This window comes from Chlorocebus sabaeus, chromosome 9, assembly GCF_047675955.1.
Source record: "Chlorocebus sabaeus isolate Y175 chromosome 9, mChlSab1.0.hap1, whole genome shotgun sequence".
Taxonomy (NCBI): Eukaryota; Metazoa; Chordata; class Mammalia; order Primates; family Cercopithecidae; genus Chlorocebus; species Chlorocebus sabaeus.
Genome location: NC_132912.1, coordinates 9,123,101 through 9,150,259, shown reverse-complemented (window position 1 = coordinate 9,150,259; position 27,159 = coordinate 9,123,101). Strand labels below are relative to the sequence as shown.

At 36.2% G+C, this 27,159-nt stretch overlaps 1 long non-coding RNA gene across 1 annotated transcript; it reads left to right on the top strand.

The window, feature by feature from the left end:
* The first annotated feature begins 3,170 nt into the window (after nt 1–3,170).
* On the top strand, nt 3,171–27,159 carry LOC140712484 (uncharacterized). Its single transcript, XR_012094090.1, has 3 exons — nt 3,171–3,523; nt 26,050–26,187; nt 26,420–27,159. It is a non-coding gene; the product is annotated as an uncharacterized lncRNA (long non-coding RNA).

Genomic DNA, 27,159 nt, shown 5'->3' with positions numbered 1-27,159 from the left:
GTGGTTCTGACTCCAAAGACAGAGTTTTTAATCATCTTCCCCATCCAGGCTTGAAACCTCAGCCATATCTCTGATGCTACAATGCCTTTTAACCTGCACTATTGTTTATCTTACTAGTTCAAAGATAAACAAAATATACAACTTTGGAGCCCCATGAGAAAATACTACTATTATATATTTACAAATATAATGTCCTTTGTACAAATGTCCTTAGCTCCTTGTAGCATCCTGAGAATTATGTCAAAAATGAAGTATCTTTGTCAGGCAAATGGGAGTTGTTTTAATTCTAGACCCAGATTTATTTTCTGCACCTGTCTCTTTTACATATTTACTGCAGCTTTCCCCTGTCCAGACCTTCCAACACCGTGACCCTGGTTTTTCTAAGTGTCTTAACCATTTCTCTTATTTCAATCATCCCTTAGCTTCAGTTGGTCACAACATGTTGCAAATTTTCAAAATTTAAATTCTGAGCCCTTGCCCAAAACCTTCAGTGATATCCTACTGTGTATGGAATAAAACTCTTTACCCTAGTATCCATAACATCTTTGAATCATGTCACCTCATTCCCCTAATGTCCCAGGCAAGCTAGGGCATATCCTTGCAGGACCCACTGGGGATCCATTCCTATCTTCTGTTCTTCCTCATACTTGTGAATCAGCGTTATTCTCTCAGCACAACCACATTTTCATGAGCCTTCTAGGTTCGGCTCTTTCACAGGAATTGCTAGTTCATAAAGCAAGGAAGGAATTAATGTACACAATACACTGTGACATCTCCTGAGCATTTATCCTTTATTCTTAGCATTTTAAATGAACTTTAAATAAATAAATGTGTGTGTGTGTGTGTGTGTGTGTGTGTATGAGAGAGAGGAGAGAGAGAGAGAAAGAGAGAGAGAGAGAGAAACCTATTTATTCAATCATTTGTCCTTAATAGACCTAACCTGTTGGAATCTCAATCTGGTTTGTTTCGAAAAGAGTTTTGATCATATTAGGTACACAATCAACAACACAATGGGTCTGATTGTTTATCAAATTCTAGACTCCCCAAAAGAAACTTGTAAAAGTAAAAGAAGTGCAACAACATTTACTATTCGCTCAACAGACCTTTCAAGGGTCCTCCTATATGGCAGGGAATGCATTGAGTACTTTTTTTTTTTTTTTTTTTTTTATACCATGTCTATGTTCATCTGTAAGTGTACCTCAGGTGGCAGAAAATTCCTGCACATTTGAGACACAAAGGAATAATAAACTCTGGGGTAGGTGAGCTGCCACTTAACAGCTCAATCAAAGGAATATATTTAACTCTCAATGTTAAAAATGCAAACAAACCTTTAACTTCCAAGATCGATTACACGTAAAGAAGGAGGCTTACTGGCGACAGCATTTTGTCTTGTCAAGGACTCCTTATCATCAAGGAAGAATAAACACTCTAATTATTTTTTTTTTTTTACTTTTTTTGTTTGTTTTCTAATTGGATCATTCATTACTCCCTAGAATTCAAATCAACATCAGATTTATAGTTGGAAGCTATTGAAATATTGATTTGGTTAGAGAAATGTCAAGCTTGGCAGGTAAGTTGTCTTACTGCCAGAGAATGATTGTTTTAGTCAACTTGTTTAAAAAGGTTGATAGAATGTAATGAGCAAGCAATTTGCATCTGTATCAGGCATAGAGAGAACTTTTTAAAAATTTAAACAGTCTCCTTAGCGTCCCTCCTATTCCTAATTCCTGAAATTAAGATAGCAAACCGGAGCCTCATTATTAAAAGGTCCGGCGTTCGTTTTCTACTGCTTCATCCGTATGCTACATTTAAAGTGAGGTACAGAGCATACTAAATTATACAGGATGTCATTATAAGGATAGAGTGTGCTGTTGCTGTACTGTAGTTAAATGTGAGTTCTACATGGTTCTGCAATTTCTAGCCCTATAAACCTCACATGCCATGTCATCTCTCCATATATCTTAGTTTAATCACCTTTAATTTGGAAATAACAGATCTACCCTGCTTATCTTACTCTGTTGTAGTGAGAAGAATGACTACGTTTTTTGAAACCACCAGCCATGCTGTACTTTTAAAACACATTTTTTTTCCTTGAGAAATCATTGCATACATCTCATACATATGTGCTTCTCTGCAGAAAAAGAAAAAAGCAAACAAACATTAAACTAAAAATATGTATTTCCAATGAGCTAATGAGGAAAAAAAAGGTGATGAAAAAACAGGGAGTGGGAGCAATTTGGAAATAGAAAGAATGCTGAATACCTGCAAGATGTCTAATTTAGGAGAACATTCTGGTATGTAGGATATTATTTTCTACTCTATCACTTATGGCAGATTTTTTTATATGCAGACGTATCTCTACTCTATAAAGATATACATGTGTACACTTATAGTTGACAGCCAAGTCTCCCTTACCATTGGTGAATGAGAAGGAGCTACTGAAAACAAAAAGAGGGTCTTCTACTCAGCCTCTACCCCTAATATTTATATCAGAAACAGAGATTCGCTGTCCTTACTCATTCACACATTCGTAGAAGAGAAGGAAGTTTCCTAGAAAAATAACCACCTCCCGCATCACCCCTCAAACTTTGTGCTTTTCTGTTACATAATCAGGCAGGGGCAAGACCTAAACTATTTTGAATTGGTGCTGTTGAGGCTCAATTCTCTGCTATTGACAGAACTGAGAAGGTAATCAGTTTCAGACTAGCATGTTACGAATTTTGTCCCAATAGGGACAATTATAATAAATGAGTAGCGGTTGACTGAATCTGTTCTTTCTTTCCTCCTATCCAGTGACTTTTAAAACACATTTTTTTGTGTGTGTTTTAAAACAAAACTAGGATTTTAGGAAATCCTAAAATTTGTGACTTAATCCTAAAATGTGACTAGGATTTGGAAAGCAGTGTTTTCTTTCTTTTTTATTATTATTATTATTATTATTATTATACTTTGAGTTCTAGGGTACATGTGCATAACGTGCAGGTTTGTTACATATGTATACTTGTGCCATGTTGGTGTGCTGCAGCCATCAACTCGTCAGCACCCATCAACTCATCATTTACATCAGGTATAACTCCCAGTGCAATCCCTCCCCCCTCCCCCCTCCCCATGATAGGCCCCGGTAAAGCAGTGTTTTCTATCAGGATGGTGTATAAACATCACACTTTTAATGTTAAGAGCCGAGCACTTTAGCAAGCCCTTCAGAACACACCCTATGTGCTCTCTCCCTTGTGCATCTCTGTCTGATGATTCAAAAAAGAAACCTTTTAATCTCACTCCACTGATCAGCTAAGATACTTAAATGTTTTAGTTGTGAGTAAAATAATATGCATTCTCAAAGAAAGTATCTGCAGACTTCAGTGGCCGAGACTCTAGAGTTAGCAATGGAAAAATTAGTCTTGGGCTTCTGTTTCTGCCCACAGTTTTTAAATTAAGAACGATGCTTTTGCACTTAATGAAACAACCTTTATTGCTCTTCAAGAGGACTCAGGATATCAGTTCTCCAGGCCCCTGGTGGTCCCCTGTAAGTACCATATGCTGTCCTTCTAAACTCTAGCAAATGCCTTCCCCACTGGTATTGAAACTTTCAAAATTCTCATTTTCAATCTGCTATTCCCTTCAAAATAGTAACTTTAGATTAGATTTTCTTTTCTTCTTCTTTTGTGGAATTCTTCCAAAAAATGTGAACTATGTACATTAAGGGAAATCATAAATCAGCAAACTATGCAATATTAAAATGCATGCGGTTCACTTTGAGGATTTGCAGTTAGTCAGTGCTAGACACATATATTTGGTGGTATTGTTGTGGATGTGGAAATATCATTCATGTAAGGAAAACGAGTTTATGGTCTCAAGACCATAAATCAGCGGCTTGTCTGAGAAACCCAGGGTACCAATGAGGCATTTCCTGATTTTTACTCATAATATTTACAAAGATTAAAAGAGATAAAATTCCAAATGTGAAGGCTTAAATTGTTCAAATCCTAACTCAAAGAAATAGTGGGAAAGGTGGGTAAGTTAGAGTCTGCTACTGATAAAGGAAAAAAAATCAAGTTAATCTCTTCTGAAATTATCATGTTTGGCTTGGTTTAGAGTCCCAGAAATGAAGAAAAAAAATGGAAAAAGAAGAGGACAAAAAGTACATTATAAGCACTTCTTATTTCGAAATTAAAAAGTCAACTTTGGCTAATTCAATGTTTTCAAAGAACAAAAGCACAATCGAAAAACCAACATCCGGATATTTTACTAGTGTGTTATTTGTAATATTCCAATGTAGCTTGAGACCTTAAGGATGAGGTATACTTGAGGTATTCAATTGCTAGAATTCCAGATGCTACCCAATGATATTCATTTTTATACTGGAGCAAGTAAGTTTTTGTGGAGCTAGCCATTGGAAACTAGAAAGCAATTTCATTGAAAAGAGAAAAAAATGGATTGTATTGTATATCAGTTTCCATGGAGAAGTCATTCTGATCATTCTGAAGCTCTTTTTCCATAAAGCAATGGAAACAATTTTTCAGTTGTAGAGGACTTTAAAAATTACATGGCAAATGGCTTAGCACTTGGCTAACCTTTTACTTTATACTGGAAATTACAGTAAACATACTCCAGGATATACAATCTGTTGATTTTTATCCTTTGTGGTAAATTAGATATTCTCAAATTGTATTAACCAAATATTTTAGATGCTATGAAAATGGACAGAAACAAACGTAGACAGAAGGAAATATTTCTTGATCATTCATTGTAATTCAAATAATATCCATCACCCATAGATTTTTCAAAGGAATTAAACTTCTCTTGTATCATCCTTCTTGCCTACTGGAAAAGTTAAATGTTCCCTTGAAAGTTCCCTGGGGCCTGAAGATGTGTCCAGAGATGAATTTTCCATGGAGATTCTATCAGCATAAAATGTTTTTAGTATTTAAGTGTGCAAACAATTAGTAAAGAGAGATTCGCCAAATCTAAAATCCTATTTGTGAGACCTGTTCAGTCCATTTGGGGCATCACCTAGCTTTGTGCATGTTTGATTTTCTTAACCAACATGAGACTGTAATCTTCATAATATAAATGAGAAGACAGAGTCTTGGTTACATCATTTACCAAATAATTGGAAAGTGTCTGAGGCTAACCCAGCTCTCCAACCAAGTCCACGCTCTCCCCTCTACTTTTAACACTCTTTAGATGCACTGCAGACCTCATCCCTAGGAGGCGGCTCCCACAGTGCTCCCCTTCCCGCTGTACACATTTCTGGGCTGAGTTTTCCTCTGGCCAGGTTCAGGCACTGCCTTGTGCCAGGGAGCACTCTCCTGTTCACTGGGAGGCTGATAGAGTTGTTTCTCTTCTCTCAACGTCCCGTCCCTGTGGGCCTTAAAAGGACTGCATTTGAATTTAAGGAATTTACATGGCCACTGTAAATGGAACCAGGGATCTCTAAGAATCACTCTATGATTCTTCCTACACTTAACGAAAAATAAGATGCCTTTTGCCAACTGGGCTCATGAATGTAAATGTCACTGAATTATATCAGACTATTTGCCTACCCACCCACAATTTTTATTTTCTCTACATTGTGTCCCAAGCATACCATTGCACTTTGGAGAGAATATCTGATCAAAAGGTAGAATTAAATAAATAATCAATGAGCCAATAATAAGCATCTTAAATTGTTTTAGTCTTCATAGTTATAAAATAGGACTTTATGTTTCATGGTTGGGTTAAAAAAATAAAAAAACCCATTATTATCATGTCCTTGAAATATTCCCATCTGAACTGTGCACCAGAGGTAAATTTCTACTTACCTCAGGTAGATTTTTTTTTTTTTTAAGACAAAGTAGACTTACATACATGGTGTTAAAATGTAGTTGTGGTTTGTATTTTCAGGAGCTGATATTAGCTTATAAAACTTGTAAAACATAAACATGAAAGCCATTTTAAGTCTCTTCAAATCACTTGCTTATATAATGAAAAATTTCCCTGAATATATTAGGCCTCTCAAACTTAGCTTCTATTAGTTAGTTACATTGATATAAGTTCATTTAACAATATCTGGCTTACTACAGAAATAGTATAAGATGTAGCATCTAAAGTCTGGACTATTTTCTAGGATCAATTAAATTCATTTAAACCAAACATCACATATTTGCATTTAACTCTAATCATGCAATGAAGACAGCTCCATTCTCTGTTGCTTCCGTTTTCCTTTCTTCTCTATTGTTGAACGAGTTTGTTTTTGACTCCAGTTCAGCTTCTTGGGCTCACCCAGTTCTTAAAACTGTTAAAAAGTGTTTAGTTTTACTAAAGTCCTTTATTACGCTTATTACTATATTTAACCCATTTTTTATCTGAAGAAACTCCCTGGAAATAACCATTTTTTTCCAACATATTGTCATGTCTTTAAAATAGTCTACACAATTCTCAGAGTAACAAATTCAGTTTCTAGAACCATCTCTTTAGACTATCACAGTCAGGTAAGACACTACAGTTACAAAACAACTTCAAATTTTAAGTTGCTTATTATTCTAAGAAAATATCAGCTCTGTTTGGTTTTCATCACAGCACCCAGGAAACAAAAACAGGAGCTTCAAAAGAAGCGAAACTATTTTTTTTTAAATGATTAGGGGACTCTAGACAGTGTTAGACAATCCAGAGTGTTTATTGCCTATGATGAATTGCTTAATTGTATACCTCTGATAAAATTAGTAAGTGAACATTGTGCGATTTTAATTAAAATATTTTTATAAAAATGATGTTTCCCCCCTATCCTTAAGGGTATTTTTTAAAATTTAAGGAATGAATTATGCAGGAAAAAAATCCGTTGTGTTTGTAAGATAGCCAGTTAGGTATAAATTTTGGCTTGATCCTTTCCAGATCATTTCACTCCCTACAACATGATTTTTCTTAATTAAAACCACAGTGGAATGATTCATTGAAGGAAGATAAAAGCAGAGCTCAAGGGTCAGCAGAATGACATAGTGGAAAGTGTCAATGTGGTCCCCCGGTATTTTCAAAGTTAGGAGGCAACTATTTCCTGGTTTGGTTCTGCCCACAGATCTCCCATAGAAATTCAAAAGAACTAATGAACACTCTGAGTCTATCAAAAGGAGAACAGGCCCCCAGAGAGTGGTTGATTTTAATAGTGTTGACTTTTACATCTCCGTCTTCACAATGCTTGGCTTCATGGCCAAAGTTAATCCACCTCATTTTAGTTATGGGAACAAATTTCAAAAATAGATCTTTCTTCTACTGATAACAGAAAAGGATGGAAAAACTGCTCTGGTAGAGAGGAAGCAGTTCAAATAAGTACATATGAAGACCGTGTTTAAGGCTATGAGCAGCAATAGTGTCACTTGCATGAAAGTATTGGGCCCACATCTATAACATTCTTCCTTAAACGCACCAGCAATTCAAAGGTTAGTGATTAATACATCACTAAAGGTGAAAAAGAGAAATTAAACTTTTCAAAGGTATTTCCTAAATTTAACTTAAATTGTCTCTGGCTAAACACAAACCTTGAATATTTAGCTAAAATAATTCCATATTTAAATTATATATGACTGAACTGGATATAGTAGTGATTCCCCCTGAGAATGATTACAAAAGGCCCATCAAGGCCTTAAATGAAGTTATTTAAATGGTACTATCTGCATGACAGCATTACCTCTATTAAATCATATAAAACCCAAGGATGAAACAGGATATCTCCTCAGTTGTAAAGGGATATTTCTTATGCTTTCAACACAGTTATTCTAATCTGCAAGATTCTACTTTCTAAAGAAAGAACGTTGAAATACTTTAGTGAATGGTAAAACATATCATGAAATCTATTTTACAAATGATACTACTTGGGATTAAAAAAAGAACATACACAGGACAGATGCGTGTATTTACGAGGCTGCATTTTACCTAAAAGACAAATGGCTGTTTCAGAGGTTTCTATCTCCAGCTAGTAAATTAAAATGTCTGTGGCAAAAACCAGTGTATTTAAAGTTTCAAGATGACTTTTGTTATTCCTCTATGTCGTTGGTCACTTACAAGTTTCTGAAAACCTTGTGTGTGTTTCAAGTCTGTTCAAAGTTAAACTCTATGTAGATATTTGGAGGTAAATCAATTCAGCTATTTTGAGTTGCACAAAGGAGGAAGAAAAAGAAATTTTTTTGTGCTTCTTTCCACATTTATTTTACACTTATAGATACATAAAAATGTCTGAAAGTTTAAAATAATACTTATTTACCTAAAGGGAGGAATCAAAAAGTTAAATCTGAGAAGTTTAAAATAGCAGTGTTAGAAAAATATAGAGCCCATGAGTGAAAATATCTAAAAACTTGATGTCCAAGATCTGTGGTTCATGTCAAAACAAAAGTTGTCAACTAAAAGAGAAATGGCTATGATAAAATTATAAATGATAAATTAGTTTGGCTTATATTAGTCAAATATAATTATACTTATGTGATATACATTATTTTATTTTACATTTAGAGAAAAGAGATTCACAGTTTTCCTTTTGAGAGATAAAAACAGGAAGATAGGGTTAGAGAAGGCAGGTTTAGTAATTTTGAATCTAATATGTACTGCAGTGACATTTCCAGTAGGGTGTGTCAAGTATATAAAGTCTGTTACATCTCTTTTAGGTGTTTCTTGCATATATTTATGTAAAATAAAGTGAGATTCCTCTACTGACTTGACCCTATATAAGTCAACTAGTAAATAACTAACCTTGGGGGTAAAAACCACCACTCCAGAGAAAACCTCCAGAAGTCTTGCTTTAATAGAGAGAGATGTAATTGTGAAGACGCATTAGAATACTAACAGTGGAAGTCTGAGGAAAACATAAGAACAACGGAAATTGGGAAAGTAAACATTTTAAAGATAGAGCATTGAAGCAGAATCTAATAACCTACTTCTCATAAGCCTCTGTGACTGAAAATGTAATTAAATGATCTAAATCTATAGTAAGTTCTTAAGAGTTCGTTCACATTTTAGGAGGCTAGTGCATTTTCCTGTATAGGCATCTCTGTCAAAAATTCCAGGAGGATAATAAGCTGGAAAATATATAACATATTTAAGCTCGTATTCTTGCTACAAAGGTTGGAGTTATTCCTGTGTGATTCACAATTTATTTAATACTATTTAAATTCCAATGGAAATGATTATTAAAGTCATGAGAGGGAGACTGGGTGAGAATAAATAAGTCTATTGGAGGAACCCAACTGGGTGACTGCTATCATATTTGGAATACTGACTGAAAAGTCTTAGATTAGTAAGCCTTATACATTCTATCTACATAATGCCCAAATCCTGAATCTTTGCAAACATATGAGTATGTGGTTGAGTTTTTAGACTATTATCTGTATGTGACCATCAATTTCAATGTAAATTAAAATCAGGAATCACAATAGAAGTGATTTGTTAATTTTTCTTTTCATTTGCAAGATCTGCATTAAGTGGAATTTTGTAAAATATTCTTTTACCAAAAGAGTAAAATTCTCAGCACACATGAGACATCTTTATTTGCTAAATATTTGGACACATGCTATATGTATCACTAATTTTGCAGATATCTGAATATAACATAAAACACTTACTACCAAACTCTAGGTGATTCAGAATCGTGTAGTTCAGAACATGTTCCCCAGACGCTCATGAATTCCTTTAGTTCCAAAGTTTCATGCTTGGTAGACAACATAGCATTCCTTGATATAAAATTATGCAGAGCAGATTTCTATGCTATGATGACATTGTAGAGACCAACTGAACTTCTTGTATTTAGAGGTAAACCAACTAAGTCCCAAAAATATCTAGTGACTTTTTAAGATCACATATATGACGATGGCTAAAATTTTTAAAAATGTGGGGCAAATGTTGGGAAGAAAAATATAGACGTATACTTATTTCATTTATAAGCATTCCCTCCCTCCCTCCCTCCCTCCCTCCCTCCCTCCCTCCCTGCCTCCCTCCCTTCCTTCCTTACTCTCCCTTTCTTTATTCTTTCAGAACATTAGTAGAATATGTCTTGTATTGCTTCCAAATCTCTTGAAGAACAAAACATATTTAAGTTGCTTGGCGGCAGTTTTAAAAGCTAGATGGCCATCTGGACTAGCTGATACCTTTAAATATAAGCCCCCAACCCGCTTCCTGGCCCTTAAATTGTTTGAATCCAAAGCAAATATGTTCTCTTAAAATGACTTTCTTTTAATCAGGGAGGTAGGTTGCAAATGGAAATCAATTGCCAGAATCTACTTCTTTCACAAAAACAAAACAAAACAAAACAAACAAAAACGCTATAAAGTGCATCAAAGTATAGCAGTTAAAGGGAAATTAAATAATAAAGGCAACTATTAATCCTTAAAGACAAATTTCTTTCTCAATACAGATTTAGGTAATGACTTCTCAGGTGGATTAAAATCAATGACATTTCAGGAAACATGGTAAAAAATGCCATTTAACTAAATAATTTATGAAACAGTGAAGGCAAGGATGGAATACAAGAATATTAACAAAAGATGCAGCATTTTGGCTAAAACTTCTGTATGATCTGAGCTATCAAATACTGAAATGGGTTTTAGAAAAATGCACCTTCAGAACTAATTTCTTTGTTCTTTCTCTTTTTTTATACTAAGCCACCCTCGAGGAAAATATTTGCTTGTTTGAGCATCTTGGTTACTTATACACTGGGAAATCAGTAACGTAATGGGCTATGAAAAACAAAATTAGCCAGGAGTGGTGATGCATGCCTGTGGTCCCTACTCAGGAGGCTAAGGTGGGAGGATGGCTTTAGCCCAACAGGTGGAGGCTGCAGTGAGCTGAGATTGTGCCACTGCACTTCAGCCTGCGTGAAAGAATAGAACCCTGTCTCAAAAAATAAAATAAAATAAAATAAAGAAAAACAACAAAAAAGAATGTTCTAGATACCTTCCATAATAATTAATGATTAAGTTATTTGAGTTTAAGCTTATTTTAATGTATTTCATTTATCTTAAAATACTTTCATAGCTACTATAAAATCACAGTCTTGAAATTTATAAACATACTATAACTTAATGAGAAAACTTCACTTATGACTCAGGATCTCTCATTCATTTGACAATTCAGAACATGTTGATCCTACCTCTCCTGTGGCTATTTTAATGGCATACTTGGAATTATAACTGTGTGGACTTGCCAAATCTGCCTTCCCACAATATACCATGCTACTTGTCAATAAAAATTACCTTACTATCTCGTAAGTTTTGAAGTACTTTGCACTGAATTTGTTCTTCAGAGCCGATCTTTATTTTAATAAAATATTCTTGGATTTATTCAAACAATATTAAACTGAGCAAAAATATGAACATTTCAAAGATTCATAGAACATCAGATGAAAGGAAATTTTCTATGCTTTAATCTTTCTGGTAATTCAATTAATAAGATCTTAAAACTTCTTGAAGATTTTTCTTTAGAAAAATGTAATCCTAGAATTTTGGCGCAATTTTTTTAAGCTACAAACTGCCACTATTGGGACAGTCACTGTCCATACGTTGAAAGTAAACATAATTTTCGCCTTTTAGCTCCTGGATTTAAGCCTAGTAAGCTTTCTAAATATTCACTAGAGGCATTCTGTAAGTACAGTTATCAATATACATTTATTAATTTTCTACATGTTGTGTGATACTGCCCTGGGCAAAAGCATAGAACAAGATGAGTTGATTCGAAGTGGTAAACTAACCAAAGCACTGCTCAGATAAGATGTACCTCAATTTCAATATCAACACAGCACTGATTTCAAAGAGGGGCGGGGGAAACTGTTTTTGAATAGCCAGCCTGTGTATATCATTTAAAGCAAAATACATCAAGCTGAGAAATAAGGCAAGGGTTCTTGGTGGTACTGCTGCACAGCAGGAAGTGGAAACAGATGAGATTGCTCTGCAAACTGTGTGTGTGTGTGTGTCTTTCACCTCTCACTTTGAGGGTTGAGTGGTGAAATGCCACAACTTTTTTTTTCAAACTTCCCTTTCAGGGCACAGAACAGACTTAAAAAAAAAACAAAACTGACAGCTAGATAGATGTTCATATGTACATCAAGGCATAATGAAAGAATAAAATGAATGTGCTTTCTAATTTTGTCCAAAACAAATACTGTTTCAGTCTAAAATGAAAAGAATTATACTTCCAAAAGCAATACCATTACACACAAAAAACTCCTGCAACAGATTACTTTTAAAAGGAAACAAGACTTGTTTTTGTTTTGCTTTTTCAAATTCTGATTCTCGAGCATTCACATTCTTAATATTCTTTTCCAAAATTTAGATATAACATCAGAGAATAACATCCTTCAAAATAAATTGTGCAACAGAAAACTTGAAGCAACAGGTTTTATTCCTGCTTGCTTGGTTAAAAAAATATGCTAATATTACTTGAGGAAGTAGAATAAGAGGTACAGAAGGATTCTCCAGAAAGTGAATAATCTTAGAGTTCAACATTTTTTCTTATTGACTCGCTGGATTTTTTTTTTTTCTTAGCCATTCTTTCAATGGTATATTCAACATACAATCAACTGTACGAAGGAATATAGGCCACTTTAGTAATCATCAGGAAGTCTGAAAGCGTGAACAGCATTCAAGACAAAAGAAAAGGTTGACCAGGTGCGGTGGCTTATGCTTGTAATGCCATTGCTTTGGGAGGCTGAAGCGGGTGGATCATCTGAGGTCAGGAGTTCAGGACCAGCCTGGCCCACATGGCAAAATCCTGTCTCTACTAAAAAATACAAAAATTAGCTGGTTGCAGTGGCAGGTGCCTATAATCCCAGCTACTCGGGAGGCTGAGGCAGGAGAATCACTTGAACCCAGGAGGTGAAGATTGTAGTGAGCCGAGATTGCGCCATTGCACTCTAGCCTGGGACACAGAGCAAGACTCCATCTCAAATAAATAAATAAATAAATAAATAAATAAATAAATAAATAAAGTTAAAAGATAGATAGTCTCACAAAATTGGTTGGTTTACTAAATAGTCTGCCATCAGCATCACCAAGTTTCATCCGGGTAGATTTTCCCCAAAACCCAGTGAATGCATCACTATATTTTGTTTATGTCCTTCTTCAACCTAAGGTGAGCTTTGCTTTTGTTTTGTTGTATGGTAATGTTGATAGGTTATCTTCTATTCTTGAAGCATAATGTCTTACTCAGACGATCTGGGCTTGCTTTCTTAAGTATTTTAGTCTGTTTCTCAATCCTGGAAATTGGAGAGCGAGGAAGATTCCTGGAATAGTCATTGATCTGCATTAAAGAACGATGTATTTAGACACTTACCTTTTTGTTATCTTTGTCCTTGTTGAAACACTAGTGTCAGTCCTAAATTAATCGAAGCTAAACACAGATTCTTTCTCTGCCCTGGATGTTGGAAAAAATGGTGGTGATATTCACCATTTGCATTGATAACTGAGACTAGGTTATTTGATTGGGATGGGCAGGTATCTCTTTCCTTCAGCACTTCTTTATGTAGGTTCTTCTTAATGGTGAAAGAGAAATAATTTTCACTAGAGAAAGAGCCTTGGGTCAAACACAGATGAAAGCCTGTGCTCCCTCTGGCCCTGTTTGGGATTTACTGGGAATACTCTAACATCCTGCTAAGAATTTGGTGTGTTAATCTAAAGAGCATTGTGTGCTTTCTTAGTGTAAGAATCTGTAAAAGATTTAGGAAGGACTTGGGAACTAACACTTGGTGCCTCTTTCTGGTCGTGGTAAACAGCTATAATATTTAATTATCTTAACCTGGGAAACCTCACAGGATCTGAGATTTCAATGGGTTTGATGTTGGTTTAAGTTTTGGAGATGGTTAGCAGTGAGTGCCTGCCTGTTTCAGGACCACTTCCGGCCCCCTAAAAGACTCTTGTTGGTTAGACAAGATATATACCTTTCAAAAAATAAGGGAATTAATTTATGCTCAGTCAATTGTCCATTCTTTCTATATCTTTAAAATAGAATGCCAAGAATAACTGAGAAGCTTGTCTGGGTAGTTGTGTAGAGTATTCCTACATACAGCAAAATCTATCTATGGCCAAGAATTGAAAGTCTCACTACAACTTCGTGGCTAATTGCATGTGATACCTGCAGGTAGCTTCAGAGTATGTGGGGCTTAAGTGACATCTCTCTCTCTCTCTCTCTCTCTCTCTCTCTCGATCGATCGATATACACACACACACACATATATATATAGCGCTATTTTTTTAAGCTACAAACTGCCATTACTGAGACAGTAACTATCCATACATTGAAAGTAAACACAATTTTCACCTTTTAGCTCCTGGATTTAGGCCTAGCAAGCTTTCTAAATATTCACTAGAGGCATTCTGTAAGTACAGTTATCAATATACATTTATTAATTTTCTACATGTTGTGTGATACTGCCCTGGGCAAAAGCGTAAAACAAGATGAGTTGATTCAAAGTGGTAAACTAACAAAAGCACTGCTCAGATGAGATGTACCTCAATTTCAATATCAACACAGCACTGATTTCAAAGAGGGGCGGGGGAAACTGTTTTTGAATAGCCAGCCTGTGTATATCATTTAAAGCAAAATACATCAAGCTGAGAAATAAGGCAAGGGTTCTTGGTGGTACTGCTGCACAGCAGGAAGTGGAAACAGACATATATATATATCTGGGAGAATACAGGCTTGGTGGCCATATATGCAGGATAATATTTGATGTCACAGACCAGACACAGCACTGAGAAAAACAAGAAAAGGGGAAAGGGAAGTATTGCTCTAGACAGGAAGGGGTTTTGGCAGAGTTAAAAGTCCAGAATAAAGCTGAATATGTTTGTGTTTGTTTCTCTGCAGTCCCTCGTATAAGGTGAACAATGGTTAATAATAAGAGCTTACATTAACAGCATTTAACATATGCCAGGCACTGTTCAACATGCTTTAACAAGTGTTAACTTTGGTAATCCTCAGAATAGGATATGAGTGCTAATGTTACCCCATCTCACAGATTAAGAAAACAAACAAACAAAAAAGACCTGAAATTGGGTTTAAGTAACTTTAGGTTAAGCAACTGAAACAGACTGAGCCCATGGCTTTCCCAGCTCACCCAAGCTGGTCTCCAGCAAGTCATGTTCCTGAGTTAATAGGCACAGCTGAGCCTGTTCAAATTATTATTTTATATTAATCATATTTTAATCATTTGTTTTCAGTGAAACACAGGAAAGATCCATTTTCTTTTTCCAAATTCTCACCTTTCTGAACTGCCCCTTTTTTTCCAGTCAGTAGCCACAACCATTCACATTAATAGTTATTTTAGAAAGTGAAAGGATGTTGTTAAAAACTATTTTATTGTGAAAATAATCTGTACCCACTGAGGAAAATTTGGAAACTGTAGAGATACATTGAGTGGGAGTGGGAAATAACACTGTTTTTTTTTTCCCCTTAAACAACTTAATATTTTGGAGATATTTCCCTCTAATTATTTCCCTTACCACTAAATAATTTATGATCATGATATATATGTAATACTTACTGTTTTTTCACCTAAACATTTTTCAGGACTCCAAAACATCCTCCATATATTTGACTGCGTATTGAATCCACCGCACTGATTCACTCAATAACAATCTAGTATTTACTATTTGTTGGTTACTGTTCTATACACTAAGGAGCGGAAGGGAACAAGACCGAATTCTGTTCCCATGAAGTTGAACTTCATGTGAGTTCAATGAACATTTCCCTAAATATAGTTATTTAATAATAGTTCTCTCAGTTCTGATTAATATTAGTAGGGTTTGACTTTTAAGAAATCTATTTTCTCTGAATAAAGGGAGTAGAATTAGGTTATTAAGTTTACTGTTCTAGTGCTGGGTAATCATATTGAGTATAATTTTTGTTTGTTTTGTTTCCCTTTTTTCACTAATGGGGAATGCTTTCCGATTTTAAATAAACTACAGCATTGCCAACAAGTCTAAGGCTTAGCCCAAAGTTTTTACTGACTCCCTATGTCCTTTACGGTATAAGGGTTTATGTTCAAAATCATCAAGATTAAAAGGAATCTTATATTAAACTACATGTATGCACCACTTAAGGCAGTCACATTTTTCACTTTTAATGTTTCATGTTACTAAAATGTTTTGTTTCTAGGATGCACTCTTATGATACATCACCCAGGCCCTGCTCGAACTGTAGGCACTGTGCTCAAACAAAATTTGAATATTTTTTTTGTTAGAATGGATTGGGTTGAATTAAATGGAATAATATAATTCCGTTAAGTTGAATAATATAATTAAATTCTCAGACAGCATTGTTAAAAGGCAAAAATAGCAAAAAGCATCTCAGATTTTTGTTGTCATTTACCCACAAACTGCATTTTGTTTCCATTTCTTTCATAAATTCAGTAAATGGAAATAATTATTGGATTATTCAATTTTGCATATATCTAGCCAATACAGAGAGATATTTGCTGCTTTGGCTGTTGGTCATAATTTAATAGTATCCAAAAGAAGAAAGGTGCACATGCTTTATTTTTCAGAAATATTTGATTAAAATTACTGAAATAGGTTTTATGCAAGAAGTTGTTATGCCGATAGTGAAAATTGCTTCATTACACTCTTTATGAAAGGTGAGTCACTGAATTACATTGATCTCTCTTTGATCAAAGAGTCTATGTTAGTTATGTGTAATGAGCACAATTTATAGAGCAAATCTGTTTAATGTAATGCTGATTTCAATTATTTTTCATTTTAACTGGCTGTGTTTACCCACACATGCACATGTACAGATTGAATAAAATTTACAAAGTAGATTAAATTGTAGCCCAATTCTCTGTGCACAGTGCACTGCATGTTCCATACCTTCCAAGTTAGAGGTATGATGATAAATGAATGGAATGCATTTTTGCATAGAGTATATGATCAATATACAATTGAGTGTTCGTTACTTGTGAGTTACGCCATAGAAGCTGGTGTCTGCTGCCAGTCAGGCTTGTTCAGCTTTTCTGCCTGTTAAGATACAGTTGGATACACTGCATTCTGGTGTCCACGTTTGACAAAGTTTCCATTTGCTAATGGTTATGTGAAACTTCTTGCAGCAGGTCAAAAACAGAAGTGCTTTAGGAAAACCATGAAGAAAGTGAAACCATCTAGAAAGGAATCTAAGTTTCCCTGTTTGTTCCGTTCCCCACACTTCTCCCCCAGTGAATTCTCTCTGTCCACTCTGACCACTTTTTCAGAATGCTGCCGTCTTGGAGAACTCTCTCAAATTGGTTAATAGAAGTCGAGGCATCAAATAAGAGTCAGCTAGCCCTTTCGGAGTTAGAAGTACTTTCATCTCCTTCAGCTTCTAAAAACTGCTGGTGTTACCATCCTTATTTTAGAGATGAGGAAGCAGAAATTTAGACAGGAGAAGGGGCTGAATGACGTGACTTGAGAGATATTTGAGCTCCTGTCTTTGGCCCTAAGTGTTTTACTGTTACCTGTTTAATGTGCTGCCTGCAAGAAAAAGCTACCTGCTATCAATGGCTGTTTGCTTCTCCGTATGAATTTACATTACCTGCTGCATTCTCTGAGCCATTTTGTTCCTTCATCCTTAGTTTTAATGATAGATTTAAAGGTTTTGTGAAGAAGGCCATGCCTTAGAGACCAAGTGGAGGGAGAGTTCAGTTTAAGAGACTCCTCCCCAAGTGTTTGCTGTCACCCGCCTCAGGTATGTGAGCAGTCCTGATGAGAGAAAGCTCCATCACTTAAGCGGTGAGGGAAGACGCCAAACAGCATCGGAGGAATGCGAGTGAGGTCTCAGTGGCTGTGCTCAGTGCACACATGTGAAATGTGATGTCCTAAGTTTTCTCCAGGTGAACAGGACTTCCTTGACCAACTGGCTTTTCACAACCAAGAAATGTCAAGGACTGTCATATTTTTCATGTGATAAAACTTGCTTCATATTAAAAAAACTGAAACGCAGGATACTTCTGTGTTCTACGTCATGTCTAAATTTTCTTCTAGAGAGGACACTGCCATAGAAAAGGAACTTGTGGAAATCATAGGTTTAATTTAGTAACGCCCAGAGCACAGCATGTAAAAATATGTTGTGTTATTTTGTATGTTGTATTCTCTATGCATTTTCAACAGCTGTATAAATGTCATCGGCAGTTACAGAGATTTTGTGGAAATGCCCACATTGTCATTATATCACCAAGTAATATCGTAAGAACTCATGATGGAAAGTTTTATTAGAGGTGTGTAGGAGTAAAAGTGTCACTCATATTGAGCAATTGATATAATATTGTCCTGCCAAATGTATGACTTTGGTAAATGACCATGACCTTCAACTATAGTATGGACATCATGACAGTTACTTGTAATAACAACATTTCTGGGAAAATGTGACTTTACTAATCTATCTTTATTTTGCCAACAAATAACTGCCGTACCAGTTTAATTTTACTTTCTTGAAATATATCAAATGAGTTTAGGTGTCAAATATAAAATGGATAGATAGGTAGGTGAATACATAGCTGGAAAGATGCTATGTAGAAAAATAGGGAATAAGGGATAAATCATACATGGAAATATTCATTAGATTGAATCAAATTAGGTAAGCAGTGTAACCACATGTGAATATATTCTTGTGGAATACAAATTCATGTTTTCATAAACCTGAATTAGCAAGAGTAATCTGTGGGCAATACTTATTAGTTTTACTAATTACTTTATTACCAAACTAATACTTTATTAGTTTTTTAGCTTGCTCAGTGGGAATAAATGCATCTATTAATATTTGACCTGGAACATTCTATTCCAACTGGCAGCAACTACTCTACGGTATATTAATAGCTACAGTTTAGCTGCTACATAAACTAAGTTCATAGCATTGTTACTAACTTTTGCACACATTTATTTTGAAGTCAGATGAAACTATTAAAATGTTTTAACTACCTTCAAAGTTATCCATGATGTTATGCAATATGCAGCCTCTTATTTTTTTTCACACTGTCTTTATATGTGCTTTCACGAATTATTGGACAATAAAAATTTAGATTTCATTTAAGCACAGGTATGTGGGGAATGAAGAAAGTGCAAGATCAATGATTATATAAAACTTGTATTCATTGTATAAAACCTAGAGATCCTGAGGTTTCTCTCTCATGTATAAAATATAAGGCAAAATAAGTAAATGATGGACACGTACGTGTCAAAAAGCAAGATGCAGCTTAGCTAGAAAAGGCTTCGATGTTAAAATTTTGCGGAAGAAAACATGTTTGTGAGAACTGAGCACAATGCACTGTAATTTGTGTAGAGGTTGATTCGAGAACAGTTTTTCACTTTCTTGTTTGCTGAATCCTCTCTCCTCCTCACTTTCCGCTACTTTGGGTTTCTCTTTGCGTTGTAGTTATCCTGTCTTGGCTCTCCTTTGAAACGTTTAGGTGGTTAGAAATGACATGCTTTGCTGCATCTTTAAAATAAAACCTTAAAATTATTATTTAAAAACATTTTTGCATCCCTAAAAAAAGAAGGAAGAGAAGGATGGGAGGGAGGGAGAGAGGACGAGGCCAAGGTGAGGCAGGGAGACCACTTGATCAGATGCACATGTACCACGGTGGCCTATACTCATCATTCACTCCTAAGGTATTTGGTCCACTAAGAAAAGTATTTCTCAGAGGTCTTCTGAAGAGATTTGCTGTCCCCAATCTCCCCCAAAATACTCATTTGAATATGAATATTAATTTAAAATATAAATCAGTTTTTAATTAAAAAAGCAATAATTGGAATTTAAAGCAACACTTTGTAATTGGGAATATATACTGGTGATTAGTTAGGTGAGAAAACAAAACAAAATAAAATGAAATGCCCAGCCTTCCCCCGCCACCCCCCTCAAAACACACACACTTGATTTCAGGCTTTCACATCACATTCTAGTGGAATAATTGCCAGTCAACTTATTATACAATTGTTAGGGGTCTTATAGTTAGAAATTTCATCAACAATTTTTGTCCATGCAACTGTGGAATTCAAGTATTCTTGCTCAGTCATTTAAATGTATGTGAGATGTGTTATTCATATGTTCATTTACTTACAAATTCTTAAATAATTTTAGGACACCTAGTTTAGGCAAAGAATTATGCTACATCTTCTAAGTGCAAATTGAACTGGGTAAGTACTTATTCACTTTTACTTAATAAATTGTAAAATAAATTATTATAAGTAAAGGAAGTGATACATTAAATATCTGCTAACAGAGGATCCAGAGCATACTTTTTTTACTCCTTTCGTGTGACAAATGGAACATACATGAAGTTCCCCACTGGAACTATGTACTGTCTACTTAACTTCTCTTAAGATCCATTCCTTCATCTGTAAAATGGTGATCATAATTCCTGTATCTCAATATTACCACCAGGATCAAATGCCTGAAAGCACCTAACACATAGGACAGACTCTCCATAAATGTTCTTCTTTCTTCCTTCCTTCCTTCCTTCCTTCCTTCCTTCCTTCCTTCCTTCCTTCCTTCCTTCCTTCCTTCCTTCCTTCTTTCTTTCTTTCTTTCTTTCTTTCTTTCTTTCTTTCTTTCTTTCTTTCTTTCTTTCTTTCTTCTTTCCTTCTTTCTTTCTTTCCTTTCTCTCTCTGTCTCTTTCTTTCTTTTTTTTGAGACAGAGTCTCGCTCTGTCGCCCAGGCTGGAGTGCAGTGGCACAGTCTCGGCTCACTGCAAGCTCCGCCTCCTGGGTTCACGCCATTCTCCTGCCTCAATCTCCCGAGTAGCTGGGACTACAGGCACCCACCACCACGCCCAGCTATTTTTTTTGTATTTTTAGTAGGGACAGGGTTTCACCATGCTTGCCAGGATGGTTTTGATCTCCTGACCTCGTGATCCATCTGCCTTGGCCTCCCAAGGTGCTGTGATTACAGGCGTGAGCCACCACGCCCGGCCGTTCATGTTCTTTTATCACCCTTCTGGCCACCGCCTGGAGCATAGGACATACAACCCACCGCTGGCTTACTGGTTTGTTTCAAGCACTTGACCAGAGTTATATGGGATGGGGTTATATCTAAAAATATGTGAATATGGTTTGGGAAAAGGAACTCTTTCCAGCAAAATCTCAGCAAAAGGGATTTGCAACAAAATGACAAATGGTTCAGGGTTTAGGATGGAATACATTGTGAGTAATGTCTATATCAATTAACCTGTTAGTCACACACCCACTTCTCTTTCACAAGGGATGTAAGCTCAAAGTGCTACGACAACCTATAGTTCTGACATCTAGGGGCTATCTGAGTGTAATTCTATTGGTTATTGAAAATATGCCTCAAAACTAAAGAAAGATAGGCTTTGTAACTTACCAGTAGGATTGTAGATGTCATGGAGAAAATTTTTTTAAAAAATGATTAAAAGGATGCAAGATGATTATTGAGCAAAGTTAGCAGAACTTTGCAAACATTATCCTGAAATGCATTAGGTCACATGTCTTCCTGGTTTATCAGACAAGAGCACCAAATTTATTACAACTTGTGAAAAATGTTTAGATGGTAAGGAAAGGAAAGGTTCATTTGAGGAAGCTAAGATTGCCTTGGAAACTACATAAGACATATGATTCATGTGCACTAATGTACAGACAACTAGTAAATACTTATCTGCACATGATAATCAATTGTATTTACAACAACCCAAATTATTTACCTGAAGACCTCTGATTAAGGGGAATTATTCCTTGAGCAGTAGGCAATAGTGTCATTCCTATTTTGGTAGCATCAACCAATGGAAAGTTCTTTTTAATTTATTTATTTTAGAGTCTCACACTGTTGCCTAGGTTGGAGTGCAGTGACGTGGTCTTGGCTCACTGCAACCTCCACCTCCCGGGTTCAAGTGATTCTGCTGCCTCAGCCTCCTGAGTGTTGATTACAGGCATGCACCACCATGCCCGGCTAATTTTTGCATTTTTAGTAGAGATAGGATGTTGCCATGTTGCCCAGGCTGGTCTTGAACTCCTGAGTTCAAGCGACCCTCCAGCCTCGGCCTCTGAAAGTGTTGGGATAACAGGGGTGAGCCACTGTGCCCCGCCGGAAAGTTCTTTGTTAAGAATCAGAATTTGACCCTCTCTTATAGGTTATTTTCCTCCAGTTATTTTTAAGTAATTTTCATCTCCTTCTAGCACTGGCTATTTTCCTGGGCTTGCTCATAGTTTCCTACGTGAGGAGTTATCTGGAACCTATTCATGATGGAGACCAATTGCCCTGGAAAAACTCACTGAGTATGTGATGGACGCAGTGCTAAACCATGTTTTGACTGGCCTGGAGCAGTGTCCAGACACTTTAATTCTTTATTTAGTCCGAAGTAGAAATAGCTTCTCAATGGCAGCACCATCACATTGCAGATGTGTATCGACTTCATAATCAACGAAAACCCCTAAATTGTGTTTTGTTTCCCATGTGTGCGGCTGTGAAGTCATAGAGTTTTGATCCTGAGCTTTGCTTTTCTTCAGCTGATTAGATGTAGTCCATTGTTACAAGACGTATGGTTCATTCTACACCCAAATTCTGTCAATCAGATCCAATTCTACTCAAATAATTTTCTAATTTCCATACTTTATTTCTAAAAAGACCCACTTGTATTTGAATTTTCAAGGAAATGTTATTTCTTCCAAGACATTGTATTTTAGACTTCTTAAAGTAAGTGTTGATATATTTCTAAGGGAAAATATAGAATATGATCTATAGAAATCTCAGGCCTTACAAACTTGGAAAGATTTGGTATTACAATGTTTCAATGTTTCTGAGTGTTTGAGGTTCAATAGAAAACTTCAGTCATATTTTGCCCAAAGCAAGTCTTAAATTTTTAATTATGAGTAATAAACCCAGGCATATTTAATCCATATATTTCATGATTCATTTACACTTCAATCACCACGTTGTTGTTTTTGAAAGAACATTTGATGTGTATAAGCCCTTTGAGCCTTTAAAATATGCTTATAAAACCCAATCCCTTCCCATCCACATCCACACAGATATACACATTATTTGAAAATAGATCATGATATTTTGCCCAGGGTAAAAAAAAAAAAATGAAATGCCTATTCTTGTGGTGTGGTTTTAACTTTTATATCACACTTGGCTAGATATTTTACTCAGTTAAAAATCATGCCTATGTCAAACCTTTGTTTAAAAAGTGCCTCAGAGTTTAAATATTTTAAATAACTATTTCATAGACTCATATGACTCATCAGACAGACAAAAAAGTGGTTAGCTAAAGGCCTAAAAGAGATTTAAAAGCCCTGAATCTCCTTTTATATACCAGCTTCCATACAGAAACATTATAAAAGTTCATCCCCAGTCTTTCTCTCTTTCCTGATATTTAAACCAAAATATTCAATTGCCGGCTGCACTTCTCCGTCTGAGTGCTCAGATCCAGCATAACCAAATAGAGAACTCATCTAATTCCATTATCATTTACTCTTCCTTCCAAAAAATCCTGCACTCTTCCTACCATCCTCCTCCTACTTAAAAACAATCTTTTCTCCTTTTCAGGTTTTGACCTCTGTAAAGACTACTAATGATCTACCCAGCTGCCCACTTGAAAACTTGGCAGAATTATGGGCCAGAGGGAGAAGAATTTCCCCTTCTCAGCCTGAACATCACCTACATTATGCAATCTTAGGAATTCTGTCTCCTAAATACTCTACAACCCACCTAAAGTTCTTTACCCCTCCTGCCAAAACAAGTTCAAAAACTCATGTCTAAACTACATTCATATTGCCTACATTTTCTTCTTTTTCCTAGTCTTAATCTCATTTAATTCATTGGCACCACAGTTGTCCAAATAATCTTTCAAAAACACAAATTTCAACTTGTCTCTCTTCATTTCAAAATCTTCTAATGGCTTTCCACGTCCTCCGAGTAAATCAAAATCCTTAATATGGTTCACCAGCTTCGCCCATGGTCATCTGTGTAACCTACATGACCACCATCCCTTACATCTCTTCTCTGTACATATCATGGGAACACTGGGAACACCATTTCCTTTAATTTCCTTATTTTACCTCTAGTCTTCTCAAAGCATGTCCTCTGCACCTAGAACACTCTTTATTCACTGGGCATTTTCACACCCAAAAGAGTAAAAGTTTTAGGGCCAGTCACAGTGACTCACGCCTGTAATCCCAGCAATTTGGGCAGCTAAGACAGCTGGATCACTTAAGGTCAGGAGTTCGAGACCAGCCTGGCCAACATGGAGAAACCCCAACTCTACTAAAAATACAAAAAATAGCCGCGTGTGGTGATGCGTGCCTGTAATCCTAATTATTAGAGAGGCTGAAGCACGAGAAATGCTTGAACCTGGGAGGTGGAGGGTGCAGTGAGTTGAGATCACACCACTGCGCTCCAGCCTGGGCGACAGAGTGAGACTCTGTCTGAAAAAAGAGTAAAAGTTTTAAGATAGCTTGTATCCTACTCACAGTCATGTTCCCAGACCCTAGCAGAGTGCTGAGCATATAATATGTGCTCAGAATGCATCCTAAGGACAGAGAAAGAAAGGAAGGAAGAGAGAGAGAGAAAGAATGAGAGGGAAGAAGGGAGAGGGGAGTCCGTGAGTGGACACATAAACTTTTCCCAAATAAACCCATAAAACCACTGTTCTCTGAATAATGTTAGTATCAACTATCAAATTTTTATAATATTAAATCAATGGTGGATATAAAAATAGAAGGAGGGGCTGAAATATGCAAAATAAAGGTCAATCACAGTAAGTCTGATTTGAAGGATATGAGTAAATATAAGCCCAACCCTTAGAATATCATCAAACATATAATCATAAAGCTAGAAGACACCTTAGGTAGCTTCTAGATAAACACCCTTACTTTCTAGAAGAAGAAATAAAGATAAATGAGCCCTTATTCATTTCCTCACCTCCCTTCCTCCTCTGTCTATATGTAATGCAAGATTATGTTACTTTATTAGCTTTGCAAAAAGATTAAAGGTTATGGAAATTTGAACCAAATTTTGTTTTAGGGTGTTACTTCAATATGACCTAGACATTGAAATCTGAAAACAGATCCATTTGCCCATCCAGCCCAACACACCACGGCACGGATGGGTGGTGGCCGTTTAGGAGGAACTTGGACATAACCATGTGGGTGCTGCGATTTAATGCTCTTCTTAAAAAGATGTGGAGAACACCACAAATGACAGCATTGGAGACTCGAAAGCTTTAGCAATCAGTTGTTTGTTTTCCCACCCCTAAGGAGACAAGCTAGAGCTGAACATCCTAACATAACAAAACACCAAGAAGAGAAGAGGCCCATGAAAAGAGGGGAAGGGAGGACATTAGTAAAGCAACAAAGACCACCCATTTGGGATAAAAGGATCTGTGCTATAGAGATAGAGAGAAAAGTGACATTTACTTCAATAGCATGCGTTGAGTCATGCTATGTACTTAGTAATAGTGTGACTAGTCAAGTGAACTAAAGTTCTTGACACCTAGTTGCCTAATCTGCATAATAAGAATTTTAAAATTTGCTGTAACCAGTTTACCTGCAATGACCAAACTCAAAAGTGACAATGTGTGTAATTTTTAAAAAATTGTTTATGTATCATGCAAATAAAATTCACAATTCTACCTGGATAGGTCCACTTCTAAAAGCTGGTAATTCTAGTTGCTTATAAATTGTGCAGATACAGGTATTTCAATGCCTAGAGTTTGGTCAATGGGCCACACTCTAAATTTGAAGGTGAGAAAGGAGAGAGCAATTTCACAGCTTGTCTATTACAGAAAATTTCTCGATACAGCATCAGTCTTTCCTAAATATTCATAAAGATATTAACTGGAGTTTTGGAAAATACACACTTAAAGAGTTGATGAACATGTAGTCATTTCTGGCATATAGATACATTGATGAAATTTCCCAGGAAATGGTAGATTATTTCTCACTAACTTCTGGCTTCTATAACAATGGAAAGCCAAAAATGATTCTGAAACTGATGAATTTACTTACATTTTCAAACATTGCGATCAGTTTCCTAACTTCAGTAACACCAAAGCAAGGTTCCAGTCTGGGCAGTGGAGTGAAGCCAAACATTAACTGAAATTTTATTTTGTCTACTTTACAGAAATCCCTTTTCAGAGTGAAAGCAGTAAACCTTTGTGCTCGTCTTTACAAAGTAATAGCAGTTTGAAGTAATTCTCTACATTCTCGGCATTGTTATTACACGGATAATTGCCTCTCACCCCCGTTGTCAAGTCTTAAGGTATTTATATAATAGACTTCTAAATAGTATCTGGGAAAATATAATTTTTTACCTCCACAAGATCTATAGAAATAAAGGTGTTCTCTCACTGTCATAATCTAGTACTGGAATTATGTGGCAAAGTTTTGTTGTTGTTGTGTTTTTTTTATTATTATTATCCAGTGACATGAATTACGTGGCAAAGTTTTGTTGTTGTTGTGTTTTGTTGTTTTTGTTTTTTTTCATTATCCAGTGGCATGAAACATTTCAATCACATGTAGCTTTCTGGAGTAACGGACTATGAGCTGAGGATTGAGGTTCCGGGAGCCACAGCAAGGCTATCCGACGCCATCTTTCTGTCTCACTGCTGGAAGTCGAGAATCACAGTGCTGATCATCAGAAACTGTGAGTTCAGAAACTCACTCTGGTCACTAGAATTCCTCTCCCCACTTTACCTCTGCTGCCCAGGAGATCCCCGAGACCTGTCCCTCTTGTGGAGCTCCTGATGGCATCCTCACTAGTAGCCCCTTGGCTCACATGGGAATATCCCCAGGTACTCTTGGCAAGAGGGCTGTGAGGGAGGCTTCATGATTCTAGCGTTCAAGCCCAGAGTCTCAAACTAATCAGTGCTTTCCTTCAAGTTCGAGCCTCCAGGAGGAGCCAAGGAGTTTCGAAGGCATTTCAAAGTTTGCAGTTTGTATTCTGCTGCACCAGAGACATCATTGAATCTTACAGCTGATGCTACCTTCTTTCCCACACCTGGATTCACCCAAAGTCCTGGAGAACAGCACATGGTGGAGAGAGACCCCTAACCAACGTTCCTCTCTGAAAGATAAGAGCAAGACAGCTGCGGTGAGCTGGTGACTAAGGGACCTCCACTCCTAGATTCTCGTCCATATTCATCCATGCAGTGAGAAAATCAGCCTGTGTGTTACCAGTAAAGAAGCTAGTCTGTAAGAATGTATTGATTTAAGTATGTATAAAAACACATAG